Source organism: Saccostrea cucullata, unplaced genomic scaffold (assembly GCF_032062105.1).
Source record: "Saccostrea cucullata isolate Sc308-1 unplaced genomic scaffold, CSIRO_AGI_Scuc_v1 ctg17130, whole genome shotgun sequence".
Classification (NCBI taxonomy): Eukaryota; Metazoa; Mollusca; class Bivalvia; order Ostreida; family Ostreidae; genus Saccostrea; species Saccostrea cuccullata.
In genome coordinates, this window is record NW_026938268.1 from 1 (window position 1) to 11779 (window position 11779).

The 11779-nt window shown below is 31.3% G+C and overlaps 1 long non-coding RNA gene across 1 annotated transcript; it reads right to left on the reverse strand.

Moving 5' to 3' along the window:
- Positions 1-1965: 1965 nt before the first annotated feature.
- LOC134249877 (uncharacterized) lies at positions 1966-8644 on the reverse strand. Its single transcript, XR_009988385.1, has 5 exons — positions 8530-8644; positions 7755-7837; positions 6536-6641; positions 5770-5852; positions 1966-2077 (listed from the first exon to the last, which is right to left on the reverse strand). It is a non-coding gene; the product is annotated as an uncharacterized LOC134249877 (long non-coding RNA).
- Positions 8645-11779: the final 3135 nt, after the last annotated feature.

Here is an 11779-nt window from a genome sequence, read left to right on the forward strand (position 1 = left end):
AATATTCTTTTTATTTTCTTTCTTTTCTTTCCTTCTTTTCTTACCCCCCCCCCCCCCCACTTTCCTCACCGATGCTACGTCACTGTGATATTTGATTCCGATGCCAATAACATATTCTATGATATATTCCTAGGTCTTTCAAATGGATGCTGTTAGACAATTTTGCATGATTTGCGTTCCTATGAAAGTACACAAATATTGATGACGTAGAAAAACTTGCGCGCCATCTAGCATTAATTCATGTAATGTCTGTTTTTTTTACACGCCAGCTAGCGTCAATTCGGTGAATGATTGGTAGTTTTGCATCGGTGATTGTTGATTTTGCAAACGAGTCTGTTGATTTTGTTTGAGGTGGTTTGTTTTGTATTTTAGTATGTTTTGAGAATTAATTGTTAGTTTTGCATGAACGTCTTTTTTACCCTTTCCACCGCCCATAGGTACCCATCTCTTATCCACAACTCCTCTCAAAACACTGAAAGAAATTTGATGAGACTCTCAGATAATCTTCATTACAAAATGCCATTGTGTACTTCTTATGTAACTTTTTGATCCGACACATATATCTGGTTTCCCATAGAAAAACACGGACACGGCTATCATATTCATATAGAAGGCGGGATGTCTCATTACGTTAGCTCATTGCTTACAGTACCTCTAGTTTCCTTTTTAACATAGATGGACAAACACCACCAAATGTTTTCCCATAGACTTCCATACAAACTTTAGCCCCTCTCATTGATACATATATTGAATTTCGGGCAAATGACCTTTTTGTCGTGAAAGTTCGAAATATTGGAAAACAAAAAATGCCAGAAAAAATATACCGTCACGCGGCACTTTTACTTTCAATTTCCATTTATTTACAACTAGGTGCGTTTGACACCAAATGAAAATCTCTAACCAAAGTGCACCCCTCCCTTCAAATTTTTACCTGTAACTTCTATTTACCTCAAAGAAACCCAAGTCTGGATATGAGATTTTTATCAACTTTATTTCACTTGTCAAATACATAACAAGTCTTTTCTCTTATTGACCAATCACAAGCCAGCTAGCATTTTGTCCTCCGCACAACTTTGGGTGTCCAAAATGTCTGCGCCCATGTATTTGTTTATGTAGGGGTTTTTCCTATAGAGTAAAAGAAACATTTATAAAAAGTGGTCAATTTAGTAAATTTAGAACACATATCCACTGCTTATCTCACCTCTTGAATATTGGAACTGACAGTCTTAGCTTAAGTACACCATTAGCTGTTACATTTCACACCGCAGTCCATCAGACCCACATCTGTGAAACAGAAAAGATGTCTATAAATTGAAGCAATTTTCTATTTTTCTTTCAAACTTTTAAAATAAAATGATTAATCTAGCATATGTTTTGCTTGTTTTTCTTATTATCTCTGATAATTTCTCAAGGTAGATCATGGTAATCATTCGGGGTAGCAGGTACCCGTTATTAATGAAAAATGAAGAAAATCAGCGGGTTTTTGTAAGAAAAACCTGGGTTATGGAAAGAGTAAAAACTAATGTAGATAAAATAATCAATGGAAAGAAAGAGAATTATATCTAGTTCAAATGTACATAAGATTAAAAAGAATTTTATCAGCAATGGGTTGCTGGCATCAGAGAATCAAATACATCCCCACTGAAAATTTTGCAATTTTGAAGGGGGGGGGTGACCTACATTTCAGCCAATTTTCATGAACATTTCATGTAATTGATGTTAAATATGTATATTCTCATAAAAGGCAAATATAATTATTTGCATATCATTTCTTATTATTGACATAATTAATAAATTGATAAAATGCCAAGGGCAGATAAATCATACTGTCTGACTGAATACAGTGCTCAATTGTAAGCAAAATGCTTAAATAACTGTAGTTCTGAGGAAATTTATTTTCAAATAATCTATAAAAAGTTCTAAATAACTTAGATATTAAGAGATTAACTAGATTTTCTAAGAAAACCATACCTTGGAACTCTTAATGAAGGCAAAGGGATCATCCTGAGAGTGTCCATGTGTTGTTCATTGTAAGAGGGTAGGGTTCATGAATCTCTTCCTTCTTGAGAATGCATTGCTGAAATACATTTTATTTTATTAAAACATACTGGTAAATGCATCTAATAGCTTATATCATAATTTTTTATTATTTACACTTTCTTTTAAATTTCTTGTAAGCATTTGTGATGAAAACCTTTAAAATAATCATTTTTAAATAGAATTTACTCAGATAATTATTTTAAAAAATATTAAAGAAATTGAAAAAAATAACTGCAGATAAGCATGACTTTTGTTATTCAAATAAACAAAATTTAAACAAAATTCCTTCATTTTTCAGCATCATTAGAACACAAAATTACCCCCCCCCCTTTTCAGCTGAATATCAAGATTGGATATGGCAAGGAGGAGGGATATTCAGACACCTTTTTTATGATTTTTTCAGTTATAATTTTGCATATTTATTGCATTTTCAATGTATTTTCTGCAAAAATATATTGTACAGTAATTTAAATTAAATTTTCTACTAGTAATCTCTAACTTTCACCAAAAGTATAACTTTTATTTCAAGCCAGCACTGATTACATGACTGAAACTGGCTTTGCTGCTGGATTATGCCCCTTATGTAAAAACAAAGTAACCTAATTAGTTAATAGCAGTCAAATTTTGTTATAAATTATTCAATCAACTCTGATTAACACAAATTTGAAAGAGGATTAATCAATCTGTTCCAATGTCTACACTCATAAAATACATGGATTTAAATAAATTTCTCAAACTGTGAGGGGGATATTCATATGTTTTGTGTATTGATGATGCCCATCAATATTGATATTGTATTATTTACAATATTCACAGTAAATTTCGGTATAAATATTTATTAAAAATTATTTAAATGTACATTTGTTGAAAATATGAGAGCTAGGGCAAAAATTTAAGCATTTTTTCACTATGTGCAGTCCCCATTGTGAGCCTCAATTTACCCAAACCCTCTAATTTTTGAACAATTAGTCAAAACATAGACCTAAAGCGAAGGGATCGCCGACTCCAATGACGTCACAATAGATATCACTATACGATCTCCTTCCGATTGCAGCGCCCTCACCGGGATGTATAGAAAACATCCGGCAGTACAAAGATTACGTTATTTACATCTACATTGTCGAGATATTTTAGCATGGAATGAATTAAACTTTTGCCGAATGTACCAAATTCTTTTTATTAATACACTAAAGAGTTCTTTGAGCAGCTTTTGAGGAATTTATCTTGTTTTTAATGTGTAAAAAAAAAAACTATACAGTTTGAGTATTTAACATGACAGATGATGACCATGATCACAGAGAAGCTGTCAAAATGCATGCGAGGTTGCTCAAGATGCTTCTCGATGAAAAAAAAACTTCAGATATAAGAAACAGAGAGGCCTATTGATACGTTAATTTTTTAAAGAGCAAACATCTTATGCTTAATAGCAGTGTTTGACAACGCTGATATCGCAATAGGCACCTATGCATGACTATGGTACAGTAACACAAGTAATGACGGAGTACTAATAGGAATATTCTTTGGCAAGTCTATAGCCACCCCATTTTATTTATTATAATGTAGGCAAGAAGTTCGATCCTACCCCCACCCCCGACAGGATTTTCGAGTTTGTACGAAATGGACACATATTTTTTTTTTTAGCTTGTCAAACTTTTTTAGGGTTTGATATTTACCATAAGGCTAAAAGGGGTAAAGTTGTTCCCATTTAAATATAATTCTTTTAATATAAAAAAGATCATTTTCCCTAAAGTCCTACCTAACAAGGTATAGGGAGTATAATTTCATAAAAGGATAAGATTTACAAGTGCCTGTGTGTTTTGAGCTACAGTAAGTTATTAAAACTTCTATTTAAGCAGTTGATTCAAGATCAAACAGTTTGATCATAGTGGCAGTAGATCTTGCATATATAAAATATAATTACTTACTAGTGTTTGTTCTTCAAAGCTGCTGATCAATAAGATTGAACATGATGTGCAGCGATTATGATTTTGCTTTTTGCAGTTGTGATTGATACATTGAAAATAAATATTTTAAAAAGACATTAAATATGCCATACATGTACACTGTACATCTAAAACAGTGCTCACCAATATAAGCCCACCATAGAAAAGGAAAAGTCGAAAATTAAATATAACAATGATTTTAATAATATTTCATTACAGTCACATTAAATTATTTAATACTTATATTGATGCAGTTTGTCTTTGAGTTATGATATACCAAAGTTAATTATAATCACATTCTGGATATACACAGTATAGTTGAAAAAATTGGAGTTTTAAACATGATAATTAAATCATTGAAATCCAGTTATGTGCAACTCAGCCGTGCATACATGGGATACACCACTTGGCACTTTTGTTGATTTAATCCTGTGCAGTTTTGTGACCAATCTTTGTTCTTTCACATTTAACTCATCATACCAGGTGGTACATGGCATGACCATGTTCTAAAATATTTTCCACAGAGTTTGGTGTGCAAGGCAGACCCCTATTCTCATTTGAGAAACGGACAGGCTATCAACAAAACCTGTGGGGAAAAATGAAAAAAAAAATCTCTTAGAAAATCTTTTCAACACTCATCTGATAATGTTGTAATCCTGAATTAACACGATTACATAAATTACATAAATCCAACTTTTTAAAATTACATAATTATGTAGATCATTCACGGGAACATCTAGTCTCAATTTATTAAGTTGTTGATCTAAAACCTGTAAACGGCACAGGTGCTTGAGGACAGGACCCCCTCCCCCAATAGGGCCTGTTAGACTTTTTCACAAAACTATAGACCCCAGGCCTGTTAGACTTTTTCACATAAATTATATATCCATGGATGACACATTTGTGATATAATCTATCCTATCAATTCAGAAAATTTGATTAAACTAACATTCTATAAAATTTTTACCCCACTCTCGTTGATTTTTATATAGAGTGTAGGGTAGATTCTAAAGAACGTTTGCTTTAGGAAATTTTTCTAATTTTTGGTATAGATTTTATTACTAATAAGTCAATGAAAGATTATTTATGAGAAAAAAGCCCAGGGGTCTATATCGAAAAAGGGGGGAGGGGGTCCCGTCCTCAAGCACTTATGGTAAACGGCACTTCACAATGTATTTATCATTTATATTAATTTAGCGAAGATCTGGAATTGGTCGTTGTTCAAATATTGGTAGATAAATTGTGTCCTTATTTTGTAAAATAATTAAGAAGATAAACATGTACTACCGTAAAATATAGTCGACAGCATTCAAGACATGTCACGTCGTAGTCAGCTGATGTCTGCAGTTAAAACGTTTCCATCGACTCCATAGCGTAAAGTTATAACTTCCGAAGTAGTAAATCGAGATCATTTCGTCGAAGAAAGCTTAAATAAGTGATTGATTTTTCTAATTTGTTGTTATTTCCTCAAAGAATGCAGAAATCCGAGATGCGACAACATTGATTTCATTACAGGAAGTCTGTTTCTATACATCCCGGTGAGGGCGCTGCAATCACAAGAAGATAGTGATTGTGACGTCATAAGTCGGCAGTCCCTTCGATTTAGGTCTATGGTCAAAACTAACTAAAATATAATCTCAATGCCAAAAAAATAGGAACTGATTGATTTTTTGGCTTTAATCAATCTTTATCCATGAAATCATACCTATTCTATAGAGTAAAAGAAGCATTTATAAAAGGTGGTCAATTTAGTAAATTTAGAACACATATCCACTGCTTATCTCACCTCTTGAATATTGGGACTGACAGTCTTAGCTTAAGTACACCATTAGCTGTTACATTTCACACCCCAGTCCATCAGACCCACATCTGTGAAACAGAAAAGATGTCTATAAATTGAAGCATTTTTCTTTCAAACTTCTAAAATAAAATGATTAATGTAGCATATGTTTTGCTTGTTTTTCTTATTATCTCTGATAATTTCTCAAGGTAGATCATGTTGATCATTCAGGGTAGCAGGTACCCGTTATTAATGAAAAATGAAGAAAATCAGCGGGTTTTTGTAAGAAAAACCTGGGTTATGGAAAGAGTAAAACCTAATGTAGATAAAATAATCAATGGAAAGAAAGAGAATTATATCTAGTTCAAATGTACATAAGATTAAAGAGAATTTTATCAGCAATGGGTTGCTGGCATCAGAGAATCAAATACATCCCCACTGAAAATTTTGCAATTTTGAAGGGGGGGGGGGGGTGACCTACATTTTAGCCAATTTGCATGAACATTTCATGTAATTGATGTTAAATATGTATATTCTCATAAAAGGCAAATATAATTATTTGCATATCATTTCTTATTATTGACATAATTAATAAATTGATAAAATGCCAAGGGCAGATAAATCATACTGTCTGACTGAATACAGTGCTCAATTGTAAGCAAAGTGCTTAAATAACTGTAGTTCTGAGGAAATTTATTTTCAAATAATCTATAAAAAGTTCTAAATAACTTAGATATTAAGAGATTAACTAGATTTTCTAAGAAAACCATACCTTGGAACTCTTAATGAAAGCAAAGGGATCATCCTGAGAGTGTCCATGTGTTGTTCATTGTAAGAGGGTAGGGTTCATTAATCTCCTCCTTCTTGAGAATGCATTGCTGAAATACATTTTATTTTATTAAAACATACTCGTAAATGCATCTAGTAGCTTATATCATAATTTTTTATTATTTACACTTTCTTTTAAATTTCTTGTAAGCATTTGTGATGAAAACCTTTAAAATAATCATTTTTAAATAGAATTTACTCAGATAATTATTTTAAAAAATATCAAAGAAATTGAAAAAAAAAATAACTGCAGATAAGCATGACTTTTGTTATTCAAATAAACAAAATTTAAACAAAATTCCTTCATTTTTCAGCATCATTAGAACACAAAATTACCCCCCCCCCCCCCTTTTTCAGCTGAATATCAAGATTGGATATGGCAAGGAGGAGGGATATTCAGACACCTTTTTTATGATTTTTTCAGTTATAATTTTGCATATTTATTGCATTTTCAATGTATTTTCTGCAAAAATATATTGTACAGTAATTTAAATTAAATTTTCTACTAGTAATCTCTAACTTTCACCAAAAGTATAACTTTTATTTCAAGCCAGCACTGATTACATGACTGAATCTGACTTTGCTGCTGGATTATGCCCCTTATGTAAAAACAAAGTAACCTAATTAGTTAACAGCAGTCAAATTTTGTTATAAATTATTCAATCAACTCTGATTAACACAAATTTGAAAGAGGATTATTCAATCTGTTCCAATGTCTACACTCATAAAATACATGGATTTAAATGAATTTCTCAAACTGCGAGGGGGATATTCATATGTTTTGTGTATTGATGATGCCCATCAATATTGATATTGTATTATTTACAATATTCACAGTAAATTTCGGTATAAATATTTATTAAAAATTATTTAAATGTACATTTATTGAAAATATGAGAGCTAGGGCAAAAATTTAAGCATTTTTTCACTATGTGCAGTCCCCATTGTGAGCCTCAATTTACCCAAACCCTCTATTTTTTTAAGAAATAGTAAAAACTAATTAAAATATGATCTCAATGCCAAAAAAATAGGAACTGATTGATTTTTTGGCTGTAATCAATGTTTTTCCATGAAATACATACCTATTCTATAGAGTAAAAGAAACATTTATAAAAAGTGGTCAATTTAGTAAATTTAGAACACATATCCACTGCTTATCTCACCTCTTGAATATTGGGACTGACAGTCTTAGCTTAAGTACACCATTAGCTGTTACATTTCACACCCCAGTCCATCAGACCCACATCTGTGAAACAGAAAAGATGTCTACAAATTGAAGAATTTTTCTATTTTTCTTTCAAACTTCTAAAATAAAATGATTAATATAGCATATGTTTTGCTTGTTTTTCTTATTATCTCTGATAATTTCTCAAGGTAGATCATGTTAATCATTCAGGGTAGCAGGTACCCGTTATCAATGAAAAATGAAGAAAATCAGCGGGTTTTTGTAAGAAAAACCTGGGTTATGGAAAGAGTAAAAACTAATGTAGATGAAATAATCAATGGAAAGAAAGAAAATTATATCTAGTTCAAATGTACATAAGATTAAAAAGAATTTTATCAGCAATGGGTTGCTGGCATCAGAGAATCAAATACATCCCCACTGAAAATTTTGCAATTTTGAAGGGGGGGGGGGGGGTGACCTACATTTTAGCCAATTTTCATGAACATTTCATGTAATTGATGTTAAATATGTATATTCTCATAAAAGGCAAATATAATTATTTGCATATCATTTCTTATTATTGACATAATTAATAAATTGATAAAATGCCAAGGGCAGATAAATCATACTGTCTGACTGAATACAGTGCTCAATTGTAAGCAAAGTGCTTAAATAACTGTAGTTCTGAGGAAATTTATTTTCAAATAATCTATAAAAAGTTCTAAATAACTTAGATGTTAAGAGATTAACTAGATTTTCTAAGAAAACCATACCTTGGAACTCTTAATGAAAGCAAAGGGATCATCCTGAGAGTGTCCATGTGTTGTTCATTGTAAGAGGGTAAGGTTCATTAATCTCTTCCTTCTTGAGAATGCATTGCTGAAATACATTTTATTTCATTAAAACACACTGGTAAATGCATCTAGTAGCTTATATCATAATTTTTTATTATTTACACTTTCTTTTAAATTTCTTGTAAGCATTTGTGATGAAAACCTTTAAAATAATCATTTTTAAATAGAATTTACTCAGATAATTATTTTAAAAAATATCAAAGAAATTGAAAAAAAAAATAACTGCAGATAAGCATGACTTTTGTTATTCAAATAAACAAAATTTAAACAAATTTCCTTCATTTTTCAGCATCATTAGAGCACAAAATTACCCCCCCCCCCCCCTTTCAGCTGAATATCAAGATTGGATATGTCAAGGAGGAGGGATATTCAGACACCTTTTTTATGATTTTTTCAGTTATAATTTTGCATATTTATTCCATTTTCAATGTATTTTCTGCAAAAATATATTGTACAGTAATTTAAATTAACTTTTCTACTAGTAATCTCTAACTTTCACCAAAAGTATAACTTTTATTTCAAGCCAGCACTGATTACATGACTGAATCTGACTTTGCTGCTGGATTATGCCCCTTATGTAAAAACAAAGTAACCTAATTAGTTAACAGCAGTCAAATTTTGTTATAAATTATTCAATCAACTCTGATTAACACAAACTTGAAAGAGGATTATTCAATCTGTTCCAATGTCTACACTCATAAAATACATGGATTTAAATGAATTTCTCAAACTGCGAGGGGGATATTCATATGTTTTGTGTATTGATGATGCCCATCAATATTGATATTGTATTATTTACAATATTCACAGTAAATTTCAGTATAAATATTTATTAAAAATTATTTAAATGTACATTTATTGAAAATATGAGAGCTAGGGCAAAAATTTAAGCATTTTTTCACTATGTGCAGTCCCCATTGTGAGCCTCAATTTACCCAAACCCTCTAATTTTTAAACAATTAGTCAAAACTAACTAAGATATAATCTCAATGCCAAAAAAATAGGAACTGATTGATTTTTTGGCTTTAATCAATTTTTATCCATGAAGTCATACCTATTCTATAGGACAAACACCACCAAATGTTTTCCCATAGACTTCCATACAAACTTTAGCCCCTCTCATTGATACATATATTGAATTTTGGGCAAATGACCTTTTTGTCGTGAAAGTTCGAAATATTGGAAAACAAAAAATGCCAGAAAAAATATACCGTCACGCGGCACTTTTACTTTCAATTTCCATTTGTTTACAACTAGGTGCGTTTGACACCAAATGAAAATCTCTAACGAAAGTGCATCCCTCCCTTCAAATTTTTACCTGTAACTCCTATATACCTCAAAGAAACCCAAGTCTGGATATGAGATTTTTATCAACTTTATTTCACTTGTCAAATACATAACAAGTCTTTTCTCTTATTGACCAATCACGCGCCAGCTAGCATTTTCTCCTCCGCACAACTTTGGGTGTCCAAAATGTCTGCGCCCATGTATTTGTTTATGTAGGGGTTTTTCCAGATACCTGCCATGTTTCTTATGGAAAATGTTTCCAGGCAATGATGAATTAGTAAACAAAGTCACTGTTGTATAAAAGAATAAGACAATCAATTTAGTTGTTCTGATGAAATAATATATTAACAATACTAAAATCTATAACAAACTGTATCCTAACCTGGCTTCGGGGAGATAAAAAATGAAATGGGGACACTTAAATGATATTTGATAAATTTCTAATGGTGGAAAAAATAAGACCGAGTTTAAAAGTGAGCTAGTCTCAGTTCTGTGTCCCTGGAGCCGTATTTTTTTCCATTATTGTCCCCCGCTTTTTCTATTACATATTTTCGTGCATGTCACTCTAGCTGCATAAAAGCACCCTACAATTTGACCTCTTTATTGTGCTGTAGTTTTAGAGCTTACTTAAAACTGAAATGTATGCTATAAACTTTTACGTACCCGCCACAAATATTACTCTGGCCCGAGATTAAGAGCATCTACAAAGTCTGTGACATTAAAATCACTGTAAATATTGTTTTCATTTCTGCATAATTCATCTCCATAACATGGCAAAGATTTTAAGCATTTCTAGACAAATTGATATTAAGATTTCAATGCATTTTTTGGGGTATTTTTTGTAATTTTTGTATATACCAATGTATATATATTCTGAAAGCAGGTATTGTGTTGTTTCTGAAAATGATTTTAAAAATTTCATTTCAGTTGCCATGGCAACGAAATACACCATAATCATGCTGGAATTTCCATTTATTAAATAATGAGTTTCATTCTAGTTTTTTGCTAAGTTAAATATATTTTTAAAAATATTTCATTGTTTTGTTGAAATTATGAACAAAGTGTACATTTTTTACAAACCAATTTTAAGTATTTTGGGGAGTTGGGTAGGGTTGGGATGTAAACACCAGAATTTAGCATTTTTACATATAACGTGTTACCCCCGCATTGATTTCGATAATGGCAAAATCGCTCAAATAGTGCGCAAAGTTTTACTCAAGCTAGCAAAAAACTGGTACAACCAATAAAAATATTTTTTGTATATTATTTTACCGTATTTATTTTCTCTTTCCAACGGTGCAAGATTTATTCTGATATTTCCAGTATTAACGAAGTTATGAATGTTTCTTTCACAATATACTTGTTATTCAAGTCAGATGCGTAGAAATGCGTATATGCCATGTAAAGGGTTAAAATCACTGTAAATATTGTTTTCATTTCTGCATAATTCATTTCCATAACATGTATAACTACATTTAATCATTGTGAATGAACAAATTTTAAGTCAATCTGGTAAATATAATTACATAAAATGTACCTGTTACATGCATGATCATTTTTCCTTGAAATGCTCTCATTTTAATTTCATTCATAATTGTGTAAATTTAAAAATTTTGCATTTTCCCCAAGGGATGTAGAATACTAATGAAGTTAGTAAAACAGCGTTATCCATCTACTAGTATTCACTTTTATTTTTAATATGAATAACTTTGTGTTTAAGAAATAAAGTCCGCGTTTTCGTGAATGTTTCAGAATAACCTCTGAGGTCGAGAAATGTTGTTTGAAAGATAAGAGCCGAGGGTTTAGCCGTAGCTTTAATGTTTCAAACAACATTTCGAGACCGAGGAGGTTATTCTGCTTAATTCACGACAACAAGGAGGAC